This window comes from Lycorma delicatula, chromosome 1 (genome assembly GCF_047948215.1).
Source record: "Lycorma delicatula isolate Av1 chromosome 1, ASM4794821v1, whole genome shotgun sequence".
Taxonomy (NCBI): domain Eukaryota; kingdom Metazoa; phylum Arthropoda; class Insecta; order Hemiptera; family Fulgoridae; genus Lycorma; species Lycorma delicatula.
Genome location: NC_134455.1, coordinates 57153143 through 57179399, shown reverse-complemented (window position 1 = coordinate 57179399; position 26257 = coordinate 57153143).

Below are 26257 nucleotides of genomic sequence, written 5' to 3'. Positions count from 1 at the left end.
ATAATATACTTCATAGGTTAAAGACTGTGGATTATTTGAACAGCGTTAATTTTAATTAAATATTTATATCTGTTAATGTAATACCATTAACTGGAAGGAGGAATATTTCGTTTGCAGCAGGTGGTCCTTTTTCTAGTATGTTAAACATGGCTCTTCTTCATGTACTTCATCACTTCACATGCATATTTGCCGTCTCTCACACCTAACAGCGGTGTGGCCAAAACGTTGGCACTGAAAGCATCCTATAGGCTGCGGGACAAATGCCCGCACGTCCAATCGATCTATCCCCGCTCTTATCTTCTCTGTCAAATTTGGCCAGTTAAAAGTAAGAAAATGAGAGGCTGAAGATAAAACTTGGCCATTTCTTCTCATGTTCAACCTCTGACATTCTAATACTCCCTGCGGTGCTAATTCATCGACGATTTCCTGCTCCGTGCAGTTTAGAAGATCCCGTGCTTTGGGGATCGACGCGTACAGCAAAATCTCCTATCTTTTGGAGCTCTAGGATCTTCAGAGACTGAGCATCATTCACAGTCTCCACATGAAGTCCAGTAAATGTTTTTCTTATTTCCTTAACAGGGCCTCCAGCGCATTTAGTTATTTCCCGAGCAATGAGAATAGGATTCACCCTCGAGAAATTACCATCCTCCTTTGTAATGACCAGATACATAGGTTTTGGAACATTACTGTTCTTAAAGAAAGCTTTTTGTAAGCTTTTCCTAGCCTCACCTTCAATTTTCTTGGACACTGCGCTGTTTCTCTGTTTTGCCTCAGGCAAAACGGCCGGTTCTAAACGAGGGTGTTTACGTGAACTCTCTCCCACGTTTGATTTTTGATCAGTTTGCATGATCGTTGATCCCTTCTGTAGTAAGGCTAGCCGCTGGGGTACACTCCCACTCCAGGGCTACCAACCCTGGAGGTCCGTTCCGGTACTCCGGTGGAACTGGCATATGGCTTGGCAGAGAGCGGATGCGCAGTCTCTGCACTGACTCCAGGCCCTTACACACCGTGGTTTTCAGGGCTCCCATGCGGCGAAAAACATGGGCACCTTAACTACATGCTTGCCATCGCCGGGGGGCATGTGAATAACGAAAGGCCTCCGTTATCCCTGCAAATAACTTTGACCGTGGCGGCCACATCGCCAGCTCTAAAGGTGGTATCAATCGATGTCCATAATCGTTAAAAGTTTCGTACCTGCAGGTGGACACGAAATCCAGTCCTGAAATTCGGCCTGTAGATGTAATTCGGCCGAAAATGAACGTATCCGAGAACAACACTCGGAACCCCGTTAGCCAGCTATATGTATTGTACATAAGTACAGCTGTTGTTGCCCTGGACATGGAACGTAGATGTTGTGTTCCGGACGTGAGGATTACCTACCTCAGGCCTCTTGGTTATTTATATGCAAAAAAGATATTATTTTCTTTCCATGCACACCGTTATAGATGGCGTGATAAGAACTCGTCTTTAATGTGGGTAAATAAGTATTAAGATTTATTATGACTTTTTTTTAGTATTTTTAATTTTAATATAAATGTTCTGATATTAAATATCTACTATAGTTTATGATGTAAATTTTGTTTCTAATATATTTTTTAAAAAAATTATTATTACAGTAAGCTCCGATATAAGGATCGTAAATAAAGTCTCGGGCTATAGTACAAGTGAATATGTATATAATATTTAAACTCAAAGTTACAATTTTTTCACGATGATTTTAATATAAAATCGACTGTTATTAAGATCTACTGACAACTATGATAAAAATATTGTTTCTAATGTATTTTAAAAAACGTTATTTTATTTCAGTACACTTCGTTATAAATGGCATGATAAAAATAATTCGCCTTTAGTGTGGGTAAGTAAGTAGATCTTACTGAAATTTATTACTACATATTTTTATGATTTGTAATTGTAATATTAACTCGTCTGATATTAATGATATACAGATATGTATAATATAAATATTGGATGTAAATAATTTAAAAAAAATGATTTCTTTATTACAATACATTTCATTATGGATGGCGTGATTATGGTTCGCCTTTAGTTTGGGAAATTAAGTAGAAATTATAAATTTCATTATGGCTTTGTTTTATGATTTTTAATTGTAATTATAACTCACTGATATGTAATGATTACTGATATTGTTGATGTATATATTTTTTGTAACTTATTTCCAAATCTTTATATTATTTCATTACGCTTCGTTATAGATTGTATGATAAAAATTTGCCTTTAATGTTGGTAAGTAAGTAGATCTAATTAAAATTTTCTATTAAATTTTTTTTAACATTATAACTGTAATATAAAAACGTCTCATATTAAAGATCTACTGATTAATATGATGTAAATAAATATTGTCTGTTATATATTTTCAAGAAGGTTAATTTATTTCAGTACACTACTATAAATTGGGTCATAAAATATCGGCTATAGTTTAACTGAAAATATAGATCTTTTTAAATTTTACTATTATATTTTTTTCGTATTTGTGATTACATGTTAAACCGTCCCGTATCAAAGAGTTATAGATATTTGTGATCTATATTTTTCTGATTTTATTTAAAGTTGTTATTTTGTATTACAGGAAACTACCATCCCTTTGGTGAAATGTAATATACATTAAGAGAAATTATTGTCACATTTCAAGAGCTTCTGGTTGGAAAATTTGTAAGTTTGACTTTTTAACTTTATCTACAATAACATCTTTTAAATTTTAAAACTACTTTTTTTTTAGTGTTTTTGATTATGTTTAGTAGAGATTATCTAATATGAAAATTCTGTTGATATTTCAGAAGCAATTATTACTCTTTTTTTTTTTAAATAGTTATTTTATTTGAGATCTCTATTATAGATGTGGTGACAGAACGAGTAACAATAGTTTGTGACACACTGGAAAAATAATGGCCATATTAAAAAACTTTTTTTGTTTAATTTTCCTATTTCTACTATAATATACAAGTTGTTGTATTTAAAATGTTCTATTACATTTCATATAAGATGTGTAACTTTAACATAAAATGATATCATATGGTTGATCTACTGATATTTGTGATGTAAATATTGTTTCTAATTTATTTTTAATAATATTATTTTATTTCAGTAAGCTCCGCTATAATTTGCATAATAAAGATTCACCTTTAGTGTGGGTAATTATGTCTAGCTTATTAAAATTTACATATTTTTTAGGATTGGACTTGTAATATTACCTCGTCTGATATTAATGTTATACTGATATATTTGATGTAAATATTTTTTGTAAATTAATTTCAAAAGCTTTATTTTATTTCAATCCAGATCGTTATAAATGGCATGAAAACGATTCGCCGTTAGTTTGGTTATAGAAAGTAGATCATATAAAATTTAGTATAAAATTTTTCTAGGATTTGTAATTGTAATATTAACTCGTCTAATATTCATGATATAATGATATGTATGATATAAATAATGTTTTTAATTTATTTTCAGAAATTTTTTTTTTTTCAGTTCTCTCCGATATGAATAGCATGCTAAAGATTAGCCTTTAGTATGGGTATGTAAGTAGATCTTATTAAAATTTCTATTACATTTTTTTAAACTTTATAACTGTAATATAAAAACGTTTCATATTAAAGATCTACTCATTTATATGATGTAAATAAATACTGTCTGTTATATATTTTCAAGAAAGTTAATTTATTTCAGTATACTACTATAAATTGGGTCATAAAATTTTGGCTATAGTTTAGCTGAGAACGTAGATCTTTTTAAATTTTACTATTATTTTTTTTTTCGTATTTGTAATTACATGTTAAACCGTCCGCTATCAAAGAGCTATAGATATATATATTGTGATGTATATTTTTCTGATTTTATTTAAAGTTGTTATTTTATATTACAGGAAACTACCATACCTCTAGTGAAATGTAATATACATAAATAGTTTATAACGATTCAGATCAATTTTTTTTGTGGCCAGATTCTACTTGGAAAATATGTAAGCTTGATTTTGGATCTTTTACAAAAATAGTAAGCGGAACTATTTAATATTTTCTTTTACCTTTATTCCGGGTTTGTTTTCATTATTTCAGGAATCATTAGTTTGATTCTATTGATTATCACGCAAATCAGTATATATATATTTGAAGTTAATTTAAAAATTGTTGTATTATTTCTTAGTATTCAATTATAAATGTGGTAAAAGACCAACAACGATGTTTTATAACAAATTAAAAATTGCTGGTTATATTTCCATAGTCATTTGTTGGAACTTCTGTATATAATTTACTTTGTAATTTTTATTAAAAGATCATTAGGTCTATTTAAAAATTACTACTTCATTTTTTTTTGTAGTATTGGAATAGCTACATGGAAACTACTAATATGAAAATTCTACTGATATAAATTAACTAAATATTTTGATTTTTTTATTAAATAGTTTTTCAAGGTGGGATTTTTTTAACATAGATGTAGTAACAGAACAAATAACTGTATAAATTGATGTTATACAGTGTATAACATACGAGAAAATATATAGTCACATTTCAATAGCATCTGTTTTGAAAATATGAAAGCTTTATTTTTTACATTCATCTAATATAAAAAAATAAATGTACTAATATTTTACAATTAATTTGATTGTAAAGTAGAAATTATCTCAAATGAAAAATCTGTTGATATTTCAGTAGTGTATATATAATAAATTGTTATTTCATATCACAGGAAACACCATACCAGTGGTGAAAATTAATATACGTAAATAATAAATTACGATTTGGAACCATTTTTTTATATTGCCAAAGATTCTAGTTTGAAAATATATAAACTTGATTTTTAATATTATATTAAAAATGTATTAATGATCACCTGATATATATGATTATAAATATTTTTTTAAATTTATTTTTAAAAACCTTATTTTACATCAGTACACTCAGTCATATATAGCAAGGTAAAGACTGATTTTAGTGTAAGTATGTAGTAGATCTTATTAACATTTACTATTTCTTATTTTTTTAAGGTTTTTAATTTTAATATTAACTTGTCTAATATGATATAAATATTGATTGTTTATTATTTTCAAAAATGTTATTTTTTTCAGTACGCTGCGTTTTAGATGGTGTCTTAAAGATTCGGCTTTAGTGTGGATAAGTAAATGGTAATCAACATTTTTAAGCATTGATAATTTTTTTTTATTAAATCGCCATTTATAAATGATCTACTGATATTTATGTTGTAAATACTATTTCTCATTTATTGTTAAAAAAATGTTTTTTTTTTCAGTAAACTCCGCTATGAATTATGTGTAAAAAAAATCGGCTATGTTGTGAGTACGTCAATCTGTTTTAATTTTACCATTACTTTTTTGTGACTATGTAAAATCGTCTCCTATCAAAGAGCTATATATATTACGACGTAATTATTTCTTTTTTTTTAAATTATTTTATATCACCAGAAACTATTATACCAGTGGTGAAAAGTAATACACGTAAATAGTGAATAACGATTCGGGCCGTTATTTTATATTGCCACAGATTCTATTTGGAAAATATGTGTTTTAATTTTTTTCGTTCTATTAAAAACGTACGTGAAAGTATTTAATATTTTCCACTTTCGCCTCATCTATAATTGAATCCTCTGAAATAATGTAACAATTTTTAAATACATTTTTTCCAAAATATTTACAACTCATAAATCTGTAGAATAACAATAATTGAAGAAAATTACAGCAATATAAATACAAACCCTGAAAAACTGAAATAGAAAATATTAAATAGTTCTATGTACATTTTTACTATAATATAAAAAATCAAACTTTCATATTTTCCAAATAGAATCTGTAGTGATTAAATAAATCGTTCCGAATCGTTATTCACTACTATAGATGTGGTAAAACACCAACAATGATCGTTTATAGCAAATTTAAAAAATATAGATATTATTGCCGTAGCCATTATTTGGAACATATACAGGATTTACTTTTTAGTTAATATTAAAGGAATCATTAGTTATATTTAAAATTTACTACTACATTTTATTTAGTGTTTGTAATTGTAATGTCGAAACTACTAATATGAAAATTCTAATGATATTTATTATGTAAATATTTTGTTTTATTTATTAAATTGTTTTATGCAAGTTTATTTTAACATAAAAAAAAATATTTTATGTGTTTAACATAAAATTTTGGATATGGTGACAGAACCAATTACAACAGTGTATAAAAGTAGAAGAAATTATTGCCACATTTCAAGAGCTTCTGGTTGGAAAATTTGTAAGTTTGATTTTTTAACTTTATCTACAATAAACAAGTACATCTTTTAAAATTTAAACCTACTTTTTTTTAGTGTTTTTGATTTATCTTTAGTAGAGATTATCTAATATGAAAATTCTGTTGATTTTTCAGAAGTAATTATTACTCTTTTTTTTTAAATAGTTATTTTATTTGAGATCTCTATTATAGAAGTGGTGACAGAACGAGTAACAATAGTTTGACACACTGGAAAAATATGGCCATATTGGAAAAATTTTTTTGTTTAATTTTGCTATTTCTACTACAATATACAAGTAGATGTATTTAAAATGTTCTATTATATTACATATAAGATATGTAACTTTAACATAAAATCATATATTGTTGATCTACTGATATTTGTGATGTAAATATTGTTTCTAATTTATTTTTAATAATATTATTTTATTTCAGTAAGCTCCGCTATAATTTGCGTGATAAAGATTCACCTTTAGTGTAGGTAACTATGTCTATTTTATTAAAATTTACATATTTTTTAGGATTGGACTTCTAATATTACCTCGTCTGATATTAATGTTATACTGATATATTTGATGTAAATATTTATTGTAATTTAATTTCAGATTTATATAAAAGTATAGCATTCACTATATTCTATTTTTCTATAAAATGTATTGTTTTTTTTTTTTTGTTTTGCATTGTTTTTTGTATTGTTTCTAAATAAAATTTTCATCAAACAAAGAAAAGTTAGAAAATGTTTAATTTTACATTTGTTCAGGATTAAATTCTCTACAAGTTTTGTGTGTTTATTACCCATTTAACAAAGTTATTGTACATCAAACATAAAATAACAAGAGCTCTTATTCCAATTTATTGGTTTTCACGCCAGACTTCTTAAAGACTACTGCAGATACGGTTCTGGGACCTATTTTATTCTATTTTTCAATTTAAAAACCATAAAAAATCATTTAACCATAAAACCATAAAAATTTCTTCCCCTTAATTAACGTCCTAAAAAATTTAAGTATGACCTTATTTCACCAGGGTAGCTGAAATCCAAGGGAAATCTTTCACTAGCCGAAACTCACAAACAAATCACTTTAGGACATATGTTTACATGAACCTTTCTATTATTTTCATGAGTAGAATAGGTTAAAATAGAACTTTGTGGTACACTCTGCATAGGATGTACTATGTTGATACAGGAAGAGAGATATTTGGGAACCGATTCTAGATCTAGCAACAAGGAAAAATGTTCATATAAATATATGTCTGAAAACGCTTTGTTATCAAGTTAACGGCAAACAAAAAATTTCACCTTGGATTTCAGATCCCCCCAGTAAAATGAGGTTATACTGAAATTTTTAAGCTGTTATACAAGGCAGTAAACTTATTGTTTATTGTGTTTTTTGACCCGAAAAATTGAATAACACAGGGCCTAGAACCTCCTGTAGTTTTAATGATATCAAATGTAAAAAATAAAAATTCTGTGTCGAAAAACACGTTCTCTTAGGTTTAAAGTACAATAACTTTGTTAAATGAATAATAAATGGATAGAAGTTGTTATTATTAAAAGTCATCGAAAATTTATGCAATAGTCTAAGAAAAACTAAAAAAACAATCAGCATTAATTATTAAAAACAAAACTTAACAGAAAAACGAATGGTAAAAATTGACAGCTGTTTTTAGTAAAATAAATTTTGACTTTTTAAAAATTATGCACTCTACAACTCTGTTTACATTTTCTGATGCCAACCTATACCTATATCTTCGCATTAATTGATGAAGGTCAACAGTATTGAGAATGCAAGCGATATCAGTTCATCACATCTGCCAACGTTTTGATTGTCTACCTCACATTTCATCCCTCCCCATAAACAAAAATCTAAGGCATAAGGTCCAGTGATCTAGGTGGCCAATTTACTGGACCTCTATGTCCAATCCACTTACCAGTAAGAATTTCATCTAAGAATTGTCTTACTTCATGATATATTTGATACTATATGCATTAGACCAATGTTTCTCAAAATTTTTGAAGTGGGAACCACTTTTTAAGCCACAAGTTTTAAAAACCACTTTTAACCCTATTACCATTACAAGCAAATTTATCGTTTTTTTAGCATATTTTAGTTTTTAAGAGTTTCAAGATGCCAACCATACGTCACTGCAAAATTATTTTTCAATAACAAGATCATTTTCACTAAAAAACACTCTAGGGTTGGAAATGGTGAAACGTTCCTCTGTTTTACACAACTAACCCACAAACCAAGTCTCTCTCCACCCCCCCCTTTATTTTCTCATGGGCATTGAGAACAATCCAAGAATTACCTTGCAGAGAGAAACTTAATTCAATTAGTTTTGAGAATACATCTGAAGGATATGCCAATGCACTATGCCATATGACATCAGCAAGAAATGATGTAATATTTTTGTTATCATTTACAGATAACAGGACTTCCTTCCTCTCTTAATTCAAAGACAGGACTGACAGGACAGAATAGTCATTCCTTTACGAGGGACTTTCCTTTCGTAAAGGAATGACTATCTAACTGTTCCACCTGTTCTATCAGTCTATCTCTCTCGCATGCAATGTGCACAGCTATATGCCACGCGTTATACTATTGTAGAATCTATGTATAAATAGATTTCACCAAACTGTACTTTTATGAGATTAACTACCTTTAATAGTAAACAACTAAGTAGTAAACCACTACAAAGTTCAAGTCCTGGAAGTGTAATTTGTTTTAAGGGTGCCAATTTTTATTCAGAACAAGGTAAATTAGAAGAAATTGTATAATTAGTGTATATACTTCCTATGTAAATCTCGATTCCCCCCCGAGGGAAGAAGATCCCGCCTCGTAGCATGTCCGGTCGCTACACCACCCCCTCCGTTCCTAGCCAGTAGTGGCTTTAACAGAGGACATCTTCTTGCCCTCAAACTGATTGCGCACCTGAAAGCTGGACTGGATTCTTAAGTTCAGGCCTAAAAGGCTAAGTAAGTTTGCTGTTTTAAAAACTTTTTTTAATAAAAGTTTATAATTAGAAATATCTAAATCAAACAATCTCAATTATGGTTAAATAAATTTGTTTGTGGCAGACCATAAATGTAAATAAGTAATTTGAGAAAAATAGATTTCCGAGTAGTGGGGGTCTATCCCAAATAATTATTTCTTTTTGGTATAGTTTTTGCCTGTGGCTTTGATTTGTTCCATAACTTCCTTAATGTCTTTATTAGATAAAATCTGCTTTAGATAATATGTGGGTTATTCATGTGTAATTTTCTATTCGTATAAAGAAAATTAATAATTTTCAGTAAACAATAAAGTCATAAATATTGAAAAAAAATCTATAACTGTTTTACTTACATGAAGAAAGTTGTTTTATGCTTGTGAAAAACCATTTTTTCACATAATATGTACACAAAGTACAAAAAAATGAACAATATAAACGAAAACACAAATTGAGTTATATTTATCAATAATTAATTTGTTAGATGATAAAATTTCAAAGAATTTGGTATAAATTAATATTTGTATGATAAATATATTCTACAATATTATCGACGGTTCAGAATTTGTTCATCGGTGGATGTTATCTTCTGTTTCAACTAGAGCTAAATCATCTGGGGGCACACTCCTCTCCTTAACCTGATATGTATGTACTAGTGATGTGTCGGAAAATATCAAACAGTTTGACTATACTGTTGTTTCAGAGAAAAAAACGAACGATTATTTCACTTCAGTACAAACTAACTGATTTTCTGTCCAGTTCTAATACTGCATAGTAAACAGATTGAATGATAAAACAGAGCTGTCAGCTCACTTTAAGGAATATTAAGTTAATGAAAACAGATAAAGTGGATTAACTGTTTGCTGTTTGCTGCAACATCTCGATTCCCCCCGAGGGGAGAAGATCCCGCCTCGTACCGTGTCCGGTCGCTACACCACCCCTTCCGTTCCTAGCCAGTAGTGGCTTTAACGGAGGACATCTTCTCGCCCTCAAACTAATCACATACCACAGCGTTTAGTTCAGGCCCCGCTGAGATGCCACATCTCAGCATGCAGAGGGACATCTGCATCGGTAAATTCACCCCGAGATAGTTTTAGGTTTATGCCTTCAGAAGAAGACAACGGACACCTGCAGCTACCACGTCGCCCTCAGGAACTAAGCTAGAAGCCTAACCGCGGAATGAAGACCCCGCGCCTAGTCCTAACTATTAAAGAGCTAATTACTGAACGTCTCAGATCCGTACTAACAGCCTCTATAACAAACTTTACCACTAATGTTTCACACAGCGAAATTTAGACCTAGTTCCCTTAAGAACCCCGCTTATTACTCAAAATGAGTTTCTATCTGACTCCGCTCCGGTCCGCCCGGGACAGGAGAATAAACGCCTACTCCCGCACAGCGCCATCACGGAGTCCCGCGTGACATTCACCATCTTTCGCAAATCGCCGTCAAGACTCCCCTGCATACCACCAAAGCAGTACCCAGAGACGCCCCGCCGACAGTGTCGTTAACTCATAAATGCCCTCGTCGGAGTGCGATCGCACTCCCCGGGCAAGGATAACCATGCCCATTGGCAGCGGCCGCAACTCCGCCGACAAGGTAATTCAATACAAGATACCAAATACATCTAACCGAGGCACGCTGCCTTAAGCGCCTACCTTCGGCCAGTCAACTGCCCAGGCGGTCCCTAGCCACCCAGGTTCCTATCACCTACTAAATCCCTTCGGCAGCCCTGCTCAGGGCGAGGAAGCGAAGGAAGCCAGCAACTATTGTCCACTCTCTACGAGTCCTCCAGTTGACTCGTAGATCCAAATCAGAATTTACTCTCTCGAGTTCCCTAGTAACTCTGGTACGGTCAGCTTCGTACCGGGGACATATGTGAAGGACATGGTCCACGGTGCCATCGACCCTACAGTCCGGACAGAAGCCGGAATCAACCAACCTAAACCTAGCCAATTTATCTCTAAAGGCACCATATCCAGAGAGGAACTGTGTAGTGTGCCGATTGGGGGATACCCAACTAACCGCTCGCAACTCTCTAACATTGGGAAATATACCAAGCGTGTAACAACCTGTCAAAGAAGTATTCCACCTATCTTGCCAAGAGTCGAAACCTTGGTCTTCGATCTCACGCATACGCCCAGAAGTAAGAAGGCCTCCTTTCTTTGCAACATACCGCTGGCTACGTTCCGTAGCCGAAATATCAACAGGTTTGATGCCCGCGATCACAGTTACTGCCTCTCGCGAGACAGTCCTGTAACCACCGACAACCGCTAACAAAAGAAGACGCTGGGGTCGTAATAGAATGTCCCTACAGCATTGGTACCGCAAACGATGAGCCCAGACGGGCGCAGCGTACAACATAATGGCCTCGCAAACACCTTTGTAAAGAATCCGCATGGTACGGAAATTCAACCCCCAATCGGGATGGACCACTCTACGGACGCCGAAGAAAGCATCAATTGCTTTCTTCGCCCGTACTGCAGGTGCTCCTTGAAGAGAAGCCTCTCATCAAGGATAACACCCAGATATTTTTGAAGGGTGACATATCTTATTGAACGACCGTCCATCACAACCCGCGGATGGCGAGTTGCAGCTAGACAGCCCTTCAAAAACATCATAGTGGTTTTCTCCGCACTGAAAACCATCTTATGCTGAAGACTCCACAACCGCAAAACCCTACATGCCTGTGCCGCTCTGAGCTCAATCTCAGCACGCGAGCCACCCTCAACCAGCAGCAGCCCATCGTCGGCAAAAACAACACGACAGCCACCGGGCAAACGTAGCCGCATGAGAGAGTCAAACTAGATGGTCCAGACGAGTGGACCTAATACACTGCCCTGTGGACATCCTTTTGATAGGGTCTTTCCTACTTGCGAACTGCTGTCACGAAGGACAACAGTTCTTTCGCTGAAATAACTCGAGAGAGTCCTAATTTCATCCTGCGTGCAACCACGCTTCTGCAATTGAAACAAGGCAGAGAGCCACCACAAGTTATTAAATGCCCCGGATATGTCCAAGAAGACACCGAGTACATATTTGCACTCACTGCCTGAAGCCAGATCCAGGACACTAAGAATCGCGACATCTGTACTCTTACCGGATCTAAAGCCATACTGGTCGTCCATCAGCATGTGATTTGAAGTCAGCCTACTATTAATGCGGAGGTAAAGTACCTTCTCGAAAATTTTCCCAACTGGCAAGAGCGTCAGAGAACGGTAAGAAAAACTAACGGTGGGGTCTTTGTCGCCACCTTTGAATAACAGCTTCAAAATTCCACGCTTCCAGCAAGCCGGGAAATACCCGGCGAATAAACACCTATTGAACACCCTAGTCAACGGGCCAAGAATTACAGGCAGGGTGCGAACAAGGAGCTCCACCGTAACACAATCATATCCGGGGGCTTTGTTCCTAGCCAGGCTACAGATTACTTGGCGACTTCCGCCTCAGCAATCTCCAAAGACACAGAGTCTGTAGTGAAATCCACAACCGCCGCTCTCGAGGTCTCCCCAACCTCTGTATCATCGGGGAGCAGATCGTCCATCAGAAGAGATAGAACACGATCTTTCTCAACTACAACGCCGTCTTGGGTCGAGAGAGCCGACAGAAGACTGTCCTTTTTCCGCTTGTGACCAAGCACACGATAAACAACACCCCAAGGGTCTTTATTCCCTTGCTCTTGAACAAAAGAGCCCCAGGAATCTCGCATAGAAGTCCTAATTCTATGAAAATACTCGTTCCTTCTCTGACGATACTCCGCAAACAAGGCCTCGTGCCGGTCAGGATCACGCGCACGCTGTGCGGCTCTCCTGAGTCGTCCCACGGCCTGCTTTATCGCAATCAAGTCCCGAGACCACCAACCAGCTACTCTCTCTCGACCCGTACTCCGAGGGATTGAGAGTTCTGCGGCTTCAACCACCGCAGAAAAAAAATTCTCTGCCAGGTTATCTAGAGGGACCTCGTCCAGGGTACGAATGAACACCCACATCCTGGCCGCAAGAATGTTAGAGAACTTGGGCCAATCCGCCCGCCTGTGCAAGAAGCGACCCTGCTGAACAGGGGCGTCCGCCCTAAAGACATCGCGCAGCCCACCTATCCAATCAAAAACTATGAGCCGATGGTTGCCTTCGCAATCATCGACTACAGACCAGTTCTGAATCCTACCAGGGATATCCTTGCCTATGGTAACATCAATGTTGGTACCAAGGAAGGTCCTCCGCAATCCCACCGCGCCGGCGAAAGTAGGCAACTCGCCGGCGACATTGAACACCTCAAAACGGTGCTGCGCGATGAAGCCTTCTAGCAATTCACCGTCGTCATCTGTGATCCCACTGTGCCAAAGAAGCGATTTGGCTTTCGCATCAACTCCTATAAGAATAGGACGACCCGCTATCAGCCTGATAATTCTATCCCATCTTTCCAAATGTAAATCAGTGGGATCTCTGTACTGAAAGTACGAACTAACCACAACTAGGTCGAAACCATCCACAGCAAGCTTAACAACGACATGATGCATGTCAGAGGCTTGCCGTACAAAGGCACTATCTATAGACTTCCTGCACAGAACGGCGGATTTACTTTCACCAACATGGAACTTATTCCAGCCTGAAAAACCTGGCAGGTCACCCTTGACAACGTACGGGTGTTGCAGCAGTAAAACAGCGAGGCTCCGCTTTTCAACGACGTTACCTAACCGCACTTGGACCGCATAGGCACCCTGGGCGTTGAGTTGACCGAACCTAACCATCGAGCGAGTTGAAGTAGACCTCAACCGCTCTCAAATAGCTTCCACACTCCCTGCTATTGATGGAGTGCCTATGATTTTTGCGTAACCGCTTGCAGTTAACGCAGACCGGAGCCTCCTTCTTTTGCGGACAGTCGTCGCGCTTGTGGCCCTTTTCACCACAATGCGCGCAGACCGACGCATACTTACAAAACTTGGCCCTATGGCCGAACCTACAATACTTGAAACACCTCTGCACGTCAAGGTATTCCTTGACGCGACAGGAGGCAAAATCAACGAAGACCCTACTCTCGGACAAAAACTTCTGGTGGAGCCCAGCACCTAACTCAAAGAGCAGTGTAGGCTGGGCTTGAAGACCAGCCTACACTGCTCTTTGAATGAGGCCTCGTCCAAATCCGTGTTCTGCTCTCGAATGGGAGACAGAACCTCTTCAACAGAGAGACTCCGCTCGATGTCATAAATTATGACCCGGGGCTTCCTCAACCGCTTGGGGCCCATCTTGACCTCAAGGTTCTGTACTGCAGGAGAGTCCTTGATGACTTGGACAGTCTCCTTATTGTCCGCAACAACTACTAACCCTCTGCTGGTCTCCTTAATATCACGAATCCTAAGCCGATTCCGATCACCACGAAGGGCCTCACGGAAATCGCACTTCAAGTCTTGACTCGTGGTCTTCGAGCCCTCCGCCTTGTTTACGAAGATTACCTCCGGCTTCTTCGCTGCCTTGCTGGCATCGCGTTTGGTTTTCAGGACCACAGCGTAGCGCCTGGGCTGCACAGGTGCCTGAACCACCACCTTGGGAGCCTTGACCTCGTGGGGTTTGGAGGCCAAGGCCTCGAAACTCTCACTAACCGCCTTGAAAGCTTCCCTCAACTTGCCAAGTCGAGGGAGAATCGTCTTTCTCGCTCCCGAACTGACTCCGCCGGGAAGCGCTAGAAAATCTACCAAGTAGTCCAGGTCCTCCTGGACTACTTTCAACAACAGGGCAGAACTGCCAGGTCTACCCTTAGCATTTTTAAAAGCCTCTACTACAGGGGAGGACCGCACCTGGGTGGGTGCCCCCGTATCCATTGCCTCGCTGACCTCGTCCTCGGAGGAGCTGGTTGATTGATGGAACTGGCGCAGGTTTCCTCTTCCGCCTGGACTTCTTAATCTCTTGGAACTCCGACATGGCCGAAGAATCCCTAACTCCTGCTGAATTAACTAAAATCTCGCTGCCTACTACCTACTACTAGGTAAAATCTCTACTACTACTAACTAATTTGGGCAAGCCCACACAGTGACAACTAACCGCAGCGAGTACGGGCAGCCGGAGACCCTTGCGTTCTCCTGTCACACTTCGTACCTCTTCGCCGCTGCTGGAACGATTGATTGGTGCACTAGACGTACAACAATGAACCGCAGATTACGGCCCTCGCTCTGACAAGAGCGCAGAACTACTAAAAGGCAAAGCCTTTTTTCTGTTACGGGGACTAACGACCAGCAGTCTTTGCCACCCTTTCGCCGCGTTGAGGCGAGTACGCGTCGTACAAGTCCACGCCAATCACACTGTAGCCAAGCTACAGATGCTGAGTCTAATTTAAAATGCGCAGTTCGTGAATACAGTCTTAGGATCAGCTAACCTCGATACTGTCGGAAGGTCCACACACGACCGACAGCCAAAGGAACACTGATAGTAAGGTATACCACAAGGATACTCTGAGACGCACTAGGGACCAGAGCATCACTTCTTATGTAAATGCAACAACCGTAGCCCTTTACAGAGGCATCAGAGAATCCATGTATTTGAATCCATGCAACTGGTTGTGTAAATTGAGCCGTTGTGCTAATAACGTATTGGGTAATGTTTGTCCCAATTAATTTTAAGTTGCCACAATGACTGCATAAAGTGTTTATGTGAGAAAACGGAAATCAATCCAGATTTGTTGAGCCGTGTTATCACTGGTGATGAAGGTTGGTTTTTTCAATACGATCCAGAGACAAAACGCCAAAGTTCACAATGGTGCTCAAAGGGCTCACCCAGGCCAAAAAAAGCTAACATGTCAAAGTCAAAAGTGAAATGCATGCTTGTATGCTTCTTCGATTCCAAGGGAATTGTTCATAAAGAATGGGTGCCTCCTGGACAAACAGTTAACCGATATTTCTACAAAGAAATTTTAGAAAGACTTTGTAAACGAGTTCTTCGTGTCCGTGCCAACATTGCTGATAATTGGATTCTGCATCACGATAACGTGCCATTCCATACTGCTCTGTCAGTACAGCAATTTTTAACCTCAAAATAAATTTCAGTACTACCACAGCCGCCTTATTCACCAGATATCGCTCTGTGTGCGACTTTTTTCTATTTCCAAGAGTCAAAATGGCAGTCAAGGGACACCATTTTAAACAACACAAGATGTCCAAAAAGCTGTGACGAGGGTCTTGGAGGATATTACAGAAGATGAGTTCCAGAAATGTTACCATCAATGGCAGAAGTGCTGGAATAAGTGTGCGCAATCAGAGGGGTACTACTTAGAAGTAGACAACACTAAACATGACTAAAACGGTAAGCAACATTTTTTTTCACATCAGTCTCAGTACTTTATTGTTGCACTTCGTATATACAATCCTAATCTAAAACCTCATCAACAAATTTCATTTAATTTCCGATTGAATAGTGTCATATTTGCTTCACAATTCAATAAGATTTCTTATTTTAATTGGTAAGATGGAAATATCACCTAGTGAAGTATCATAATTGTGAGTAAATTTGTCAATCCTAGTTATGAAGGCTTTTTATTAACAGTCTTTGTCTAATTAATTATTCCCTATCTATAATGATAATAGTAATAATAGTGTGAATTATTAATAATGAAAATTAAATATAAAATGAATTAAATGATATTACAATAATGATACAATGTAAAATTAAGAAAGATGTAACATAAATGATATTGTAGATTTTTAGACGCTGTGAGTCCCTTTATGCAGTAGATTAATAAATATGAAGATTCTTGAATGATGTTTCTTCAAACTATAGATTTGCATGTTGTAAACATGCAGTTCTGGTAGATTAAATGATGAATTCTTCAAAAATGTAGATTAAATATATATCTGTGGTTGGATTATGGTTAATTATTTACCAATAAAATTAATGTATGTCGAAATTGGTGCTGATTCTTTAAATAAATTAAGTCCTCAATACTTGCAAAAAATAAATATTTTTATTATGAATTGTAAATACCATTCATATATGTAACATATATATACTTTCACTCATGTAATGAGTGAAAGAAGACTTGTTGGGTCCTTTGAGACTTGTAGTAGACTCGTAAAATACTGAAAGAGGACTGCTTGAATGAAGTGTGGAGCCGGCTTATATACTGTGTACAGAGCCGCTGAATAATCAGGAGTCGAGTGCATCCAAAAGGAGCTGTGTGAATTGTATGGAGCTGCTGAAGAAGCAGGAGCCGAGTGTGAATCTGACTGAAGCTGAATTTAAATTTTAAAAGTTCTATTTTACATGGAAATTAATATTACTCATTAACAGTGAAATTTAAATAACATGAATGAAACCTGAGTCTATACAGTACCTTTCTCTCCGAAAGCCAGCAAACTTCAAAGCAGAAGCTGTTAGTGATCACTATCCATGTCATCGCAAAGTAATAAAAATATTCTGCTATTCAGAGGTTTTGCCCTAATAAAATTGATTATCTTAATGCTGCCTTCTAACATGGTTTTGAATTTAGATGACTTACCTCTGGCTGCCAAGGCTACCCTGTGAATGAAAAAATGGGTGCAGGTAACTTCAGGAGCCACATCTTTCACTAGCAATTCCACTGCATCTCTTTAGCAGCAATCCCACTGTGCCTATCGGTGAGTGCATGAGTCCCATCCGAACAGAAACCTACACATTTTTCCAGTCAATTTCATGCTCCTGCATGTACTCATTAAGAACTTTAAAAATCTGTCCTCCAGCTGCACGAGTTGGCCTAGTCTTTGAAAATACACCTTCATGATTAGCAATGTTAAACTCATGTACAACATAAATCAGCTAGGCATCATTCAAAATATCTGTTTATCTCATCTATCTGAAGTGAATAAAATAAGACTTTCTGTTATTCTAATGATAAATTCAAGTTCTATATTATTAGCCAGCCATACCATTGAGAGTGGTATTAAATGTCCTTAGATAATTTTTCACTAAACATAGTTTTAATTATAACTTTTGCAACTGGAAGTATTAAGGTCTCACCTATAGAATGAGGTGAGCCATTCTTTGCAATATGAAAACTTGTAGGAAGTTTCTAAGACAGTTCTAGTTGTTGAACCTACATTATGTCATTTCTTTATTCATTTTTTCAACACATCATTAAAATAATTCAACAGGTTAACTTTTTACACTTGTGTGTTTCATCTCTAAATGCAAGTTTCTTGCACTTCATAACAATCAACATACCAAAATTTTGGTTCACTCTCATTGCCACAGTAAGTAAATCCCAGTTCCCAATTACTCGGTTATATTTATGAAAGTATTTTTTCTTTAAACAGCTATCAATTATATTCTTTAATGGCACCAGAATCACTGATATTAATATCTTTACAAACAGCTTCTGAAATATTAGCACTGCCTAAATGAACGTATCATCACAATCCTTTCTTTTCAAAGATTCGTATCAAAGTTAGTTTTCCATTTTGTATAACGGACACTATTTAACACAGACACTTCTTCTGTGGTTCACTAGCATGTATCACAGAAGAAGGATTTCAAACAATTAACTGCTAACAGACAAGCAATGAATCAACAATGCACAAAATTTGTTATAAGTTACTTTTGATTGGCTACAGAAAACAGACTATGAAAAGTACTGTAATTTGAATTTCTGGATCTGATTCTGATTCGCTTGGATTGTAGAATAGGTGGAGTCAAAAATTTCAAATATTGTCATATGGAAAAACAAAAATTAAAAAAAATAATGCAGAAACATGCTTGACTTAAAAGTAGAGATGCAATCTAATCTAACACATACTATTATTGGTGTATGATGTATATGACCATTTTGAATTTGCAGATAGCTCAGACTGGATGTCTGCAAAACTATTAAGAAAATCATAAGTATGTGAAAAGAGGTTCGGTACTTTGGTCCACAGTTATGAATCTAGGTGGTCCCTGGCTGGATTTCAGAGGCGACGTCAGGTGTACAAGGAAAAGATGGCAAGATGCACCATGGTCATAATGCTTTAAATCATTTTGTTGTTGAGAGTAGAGGAAGTAGTTGGTAGGTGGATAGTGTAATAAATTTCATAAAATGTCAGTAGTGGGAGAGAAAAAGTGAAAGACAATTACAATGTGAAATTTCCAAACTCTGAAATTTTCAGGTATAACGTGATACACAATTCATTTGAATTTTTTTTTCTGTATTTTTGAAGGACCACAAGGGCGGACCTCAAGGACCACTTGTGGTCTGTGGACCGTAGTATGAGAAACACTGCAGTAAACAGTGTACTGGAGAAATACCTTGACTTAAACATTATTCTTGAATACTACAGGATATTCTTATTCAAAAACAAGGTAAAGGAATATTTTAATTATTTTGTTTGCATTAATGAAGTTCAATTGTTTACAGTCATGATCAATAAAGATAAGCATCAGTGATGGCTTGTCCAACCTCCAATACAGTCAATAAAAAAGAAAGCAGAGAGAAATAAATAATCTTTATTTACAATTTAAATACAAAATATACTGGCATTTTAATTGTACTAAAATTACTTAAGTAAAAGCTAAATATTAAAGTATAGCACATATTACTATAATTAAAACATGGGTAATGATTAATTTTAAAAATTAATCGCAATAATGACTATCTAAATACTGTAATGCATGAGTTAATATTACCAGTTCACTATTTTATAAATGTTTTAAGAGAAATAAGTATTTTTCTTATTACTAAATGTTTTAAGTAGATCTCATCTTATACTATGCACAAGTCAAAATCTAATTTATTAATATAATAATTCTTATAAGTAATAGTTACTTTAAAATATGTTCATATATAGACAACAATTTTTAGTAAAATGTGCTTTCATATCACTTCCTATTTTAGTTCTACTATTATCAAAATGAAGTTTGATATTTTACTTACGTCAAAAACAAAACAAATTCATGAAATCTCTAAAAATGCACTACTCTTAACAATAATGTGCATACATTATTATGTAAAATGTCTACCACATAATAAAATGGGTTAAGTGTTAACTACATCACTTATAACCTCATGGTTCTGCAACACCTTGAATGTCTCAGAGAGAACATTCTGTAAAGTGAAAATTATTATTATTACTGAAAGAACAACTTTTCTTTTAATTGACAATAAAACTTTTAACAGTGTCTTACAGGAAGAACTAACTAATAAATATGTGCAGTTTAATTGCGTAGTCAATACACAAATATGGTATAAAGGTAACTCAAAATATCTATAGACTCAAATTTTGGAAATAGATAATATAAACAGTTAAACAATATAAAATAAAAATTCATTTTAAAAATATACAATAAATAGACACTGATTTATTATTATTAATACAAATACCATCAACTTAGGATTTAGTTTTGTAAATAAAAAATACTATTTGTCTTAGTAAAGAAGGAATTTTATGGAAGGGAAAGATAGGATTCTATTATAAATTTAGATAGCATTCTTTTTACATTATCACTTCATAATAGAATAATATTGCACATTTCCCCCCCTCACCCACAAAAAAATGTATCATAAATCTAATGATTTTACTTTATAACTTATTTCTTTTTCTTTTGAGTAGCAACCACAAAGATGTTAATAAATTTCTTGAATTCATTCCTAATATCAAAAACTGAATAATCAAATAAATATGGATTTTCTGATAAATATTTGAACTGATATCAAAAAGGCATATACTGGGAAATCAATACAAGCTGTGGGTAAAATACAATATTTTTTTTTTTTGTAAAAGGATAATTCAAATTGGGAGATCCATACACAGTTAACTAGCATTTCCTCAAACTTTTTTGTAATTTTTTTTTTTAAGTAATAAAGATTTTATCAGATATTACATAAGAATTTTAAAGTATGAAACAAATGCATAATAACATTCTCCAAGCTTTAATATTGCATTTTGAAAAGATTTTAAGATTACATAAAAAATACATATTAGCTAAAACAGTAATACAAACTAATTATTTTTTTCTTCTTTACTAAAGAAAATAGTACTAATTGTGCATTTATAGTTTATTGCAGATTTAATACGATCAGTAATTAGACTGACTAAATGAAAAATCAGTAACTGTTTCTTAGATTCAAAAAATGTATCAACTCTATACAAAGTTCAAAAATTAAATTGATAAACATAAAGCTTAATGGGCACACCATCAGTGAATAAAAAAAATTAATAACTAACCATTTAAAAATTTGAAAAATCTATATGAATTTAAAAAAGCTTTTTCCTTCTTTTTAATGCACATAAAGGGTCCGCCACGGGAAACGGACGTTTTTTAAGTTGGTATCACGCATCCGGTAGGAGTTGTAGAGGGGAGCCAAGGCCGGCGCGTCACTCGTCTGACCTTGCAGTTTATGCTTGTTCATTGTTTAGTTGCCATCATGCCTCTTTGGAATGTAGAGCATCGCGTTTTCGTGTATGACAATTTTGTGCGGAGCGGCGAATCAATTACGGAAGTTCAACATCTCTTTCGTCGAACGTTTAACGTTCTTGGGCATGGAGATATCCCCAGCCGGAACACCATTTTGCGATGGGTTAATGCCCTTCGTAGTGGAGGTAGTCTAATGAAAAGGCAGCCACCGGGACCACGTCGCATAGTTCGAACTCCGGAGAACGTGGAACGTGAAAGACAGGCTGTTTTAACTAGTCCAAGACGTTTAGTTTGTAGGCATTCTGCAGCACTACGAATATCCAACAGTTCAGTGCGGCGAATTCTACACCGAGATTTAGGTTTTCACCCTTATAAAATGTCAGTTGTGCACAAGTTAACAAAGGGCGACTACCCACAACGTGCAGCTTTTGCTGAAGCGATGCTCCAAATTTTGGAAGATGACGGAGCCGAATGCGATTTTGATAATGAGCGACGATTTTGATAATGAATTTATATTCATTTTCATCTCAATGGTGTTGTGAATCGTCAAAACTTCCGATACTGGGCCTGTGAAAATCCACGCACTTTACATGAATTACCATTACACAGCCCCAAAGTTACGGTGTGGTGCGGCGTCGGGAAATTTGGTATCGTGGGGCCCTACTTTTTTGAGGAAAACGGGAACACTGTAACCGTAACAGCTGATCGTTACGTAAATATGGTGAAAACTGAGCTGAGACGACGACGAATCAATCTGCCAGATGTTTATTTTCAACAGGATGGAGCTACGGCCCATACTGCCCGAGTGTCGATGGCTGCTGTTAGACAAATGTTCCCTAATCGCGTTATCTCCAGATTCGGTGATCTGCATTGGCCCCCTCGCTCACCAGACCTTTCGATGTGTGATTTTTTCTTGTGGGGGTATTTAAAGTCTTTGGTGTATGAAACCAAACCTCGTACACTGGCCGAACTGCGACAAGCGATAGAGCAGAACATCGCTCAGATCGATCGTCAACTATTGGAGAGAGTGGAGGCTAACTTCAGAGAGCTCTACATTTGTCAGCGTGAAAATGGACACCATCTTAACGATATTATTTTTCGTACATAGGTAAGTCAAACTGCATATTCTCAGAAACTTATTTCTGCCAATAACTATTTTTTTACCTTAAAATAGTGGAGTGTCGTTAATTTGTAAAACGTCCGTTTTCCGTGGCGGACCCTTTATACAGAAAATGGATAAATAACATTGAAGTATTTATTTAAATTCACTGTGGGGGAGAGTAATATATGTGCGTATAACAAACTGTTTTTAAGATGTGTGGGATTCTATGACAAGCAAACTGTGAGGAAATATTTCAAAATATAATGTGATACAGAAAACAATGAATGCATTATTATTTTTTATATTAAATTTTATTTTTAGAAGTAGCTAGCTATATTTATGAAAAAACTCATGTGGACACCACATGACTTCCTTGTACGGCTACTAAATTACATATACATATTTTGTTTAAATGAAAAGTACATAAAATTTTATTTCATTAATAACTTATTAATGAATTATTATTGAATTATTATTCATTGCAAAAACATTTTTACAATCAATGGTTAATAATGCCTTCCCCTTGTTAGAGCCAAATATTTCATTAATTAAAATTTTATTTGGCTATAACTCAGGAACCAATGAAAATAAGTACCAGTTATGATATATCGTTGAAAAGTTCTCAATGAAGGCTTAATACTGCAGTTAAGAAAGAGTCCAAAATCTGAATATTTTGAATTTTGGGCTTTTTTGGACACTTTTGGTCCAGTCAATTGCATTCAAAAGGAGAGGTACACAACTAGATGTTACAAGAGTCCTAAATCCTAAATTTCAACATCCTATGGCAAATAGTTTTTGAGTTGTGCAAGATACATATATGTACATGCAGATGTCACACCAAAACTAGTCAAAATGGATTCAGGAATGGTCAAAATGGATATTTCTGTTGAAATCTGAAAACCAACTTTTTCAAAATCACAATACTTCCTTTATTTCATAGAAGGAAGTAAAAAGTAAAAGTTAAAAAAAAAACAAAAATTACAAAAAAAGTATATCAAGAAGTAACATATCGTGAAGATGTAACGTTAAGGTTGGGATTATTTAAGTATTATAATTAATTAAATATCAGTTAACTCAATAAAACTAAGGTGGACAAGACAATTAATTATCCTTTAAAAGTTGGTAGTTCTAAATAATATTTTTTCTCTTTTTTTTGGAAAAAAATATCACAGACATCCAGAATTCACTACTTAACTTTTTATAACACTCAAAGATCTATCAAATAAAAAATAATTATCAAAATGTAATAGTCATCAAGGTATGAATCCCCAGAATTTACACTGCATTTATATTATTTTAATGGCTCTCTTAATGAAGAGGAACTAAGGATAAACATTAAAGAAGCTTCGAATTCGTAACTAAAAAAACAACAGCACATTCGCTCCTTCTAAATTTACCCATAAACTATCCCAGGACCAAGAATAAGAGATGAAAAGTAAACAACATAAATTATTATAGTCTATTAATAAAAGAAAACAATAATAGAGTTTAATAAAACTGTAAGTTAATTCTGTAACAAAAAATTTCAAACTAAAATTTACTATTTACTATTACTAATTTACTGTTTACTATTTATAACTCAGTCAAATAATAATAAGTAATGAAAGTTGTTTGTTTATTTATTTTTTTTTAAATTCTGAACGCAATTTAAATTTGCACATCTTTTTTAAAATAAAGGTGTAAAAGTTACTAGCTTTTAGTAAAACTAGCTGTAAAAACAACCACAACCAATACTTAATTCAGTTAATCGTGGTAACTATCAGTATTTATGCATAACAGATAGTTATGCATAACTTTATATAATACTTTAAAACTGATGAATTCATGAATTTAGAAAGCTTATTACGTAAACTGTAAAGTTTATATATTAGTATGTTCATGAATTGTTTTAATTAATTATGTTTAATCAAGCTATCTATTACTAAGGCAAAAATGTTTAGTGAATTTGGTATGAAGTAGAGATGGAGATATAAATCTTTTTTTAAGTCCAACAATCACCAAAATGATCTGAAATTTTAAGAAGTACATGAGATAAATTACCCTCATATAACTTATAATATTTAATATATGTATTGTAAAACATTTTAACTACATTTTATGAAATTTTTTAGCTGAATTTAGGGAAGTTAAAAACTGCTTAAACAAAAATTGTGTAAAAGATGTATTAAACATATTTTTTGATTTCAAGGAGTTCTTAATAAATGAAAAAAGAATAGGGTTTGATTTAATATATACAGCCTGCATTTCACTGGTTAAAAGTCTTATAGACCTAGAAACAGTCAAATTTTAAATGCATAATACAAAAAGTTTTTCAAATTTTACTTATTTAATTTTACTCCTTTCCATTGAATCTCTAAATTTTTTTCCCAGGAAAATAAATAACAAAAAATAAATTTCAATAGAAGCTATTTTTAATTGTGGAGAGAGATGTAGCCTCCTTTGACATTTTAAAAAACTATTCTAAAAATTTTCCTTGATTTTTTATTCCTCACAATATTTTACCAAAATATATATTAATTACACTTTTAATTGTAATTCACTTTATGAATGACAATAACAATCTTTTGCTAACAATTAATTTAAAAAAAAAAAGTTCTGTATGAGTTAAAGATATGTTCATAATTTAAAAAAAAATTCTTACAAAGTATGGACCTTAATTTCACATAAAATTTTATTTTTAATTAACCTACTTTATCTATTTTTTCTTTGAAGAAAAAGAATGGTACATGCAGTTGATAATTTTGACTATAACATAACTGAGGTTTTAATCATTGTTAAGGTAAGGTCATGCAACAAAATTTATTTATTTCAGTATGCATCCCTCATGTGTAATTCTGGGCAAACACACGTAAGTTACGATAAGCCAAACGATAATGGACACCAACACAACAAACCTCAGTTTCAATTTTACATGAAATATAAATGTACTGTGATACAAAAGAAAAACTGTATATACAAACTTCGTTTTTGTATAGAGTTGTGCAGAACATAAAAATATACCAAAATTTATTCATCTCATTGAAAATGCTAAAGCAAAATTTTTTAAAAGTTAAGTCACTCATATCTCCAGAATGAGAAGCTCGATTTCTATGAATGATAAGATTAAAAAGTAAATTTTCTAAAGTTCATTTGCAATTGTAATAGAGAAGTATTCCCTATCACAATACAGAAGAAAAATATGTGGTATAAACACCATTTAGTGAATATAACTAAAAATTATTTTATATGACAAATTTTGCTTTGAAATGAGCCATAAACTTGGTTTAAGACATACTGGTAACCCAAATATGTAATTATCTAGATAAATTTATACCTATCTTTCCCAAAGTTTAGTAAATGTACATACGTACATCTAGAAACCATCATTATATAATCCACACATAAACCATATAAGGTTACTTCTCAATAAAATGGAAAGCAGAGAAAAATTCTAATCCCCAATCACTTTCAGAATGCATAAGCCTTTTTAAAAAGTGGACACTTTTCTAACAGAGTAGAAAACCCTATTCATCATTTTTATATTGTTTATCTTTGTAAAGTAGAAATGAAAAAAATATTTTACCA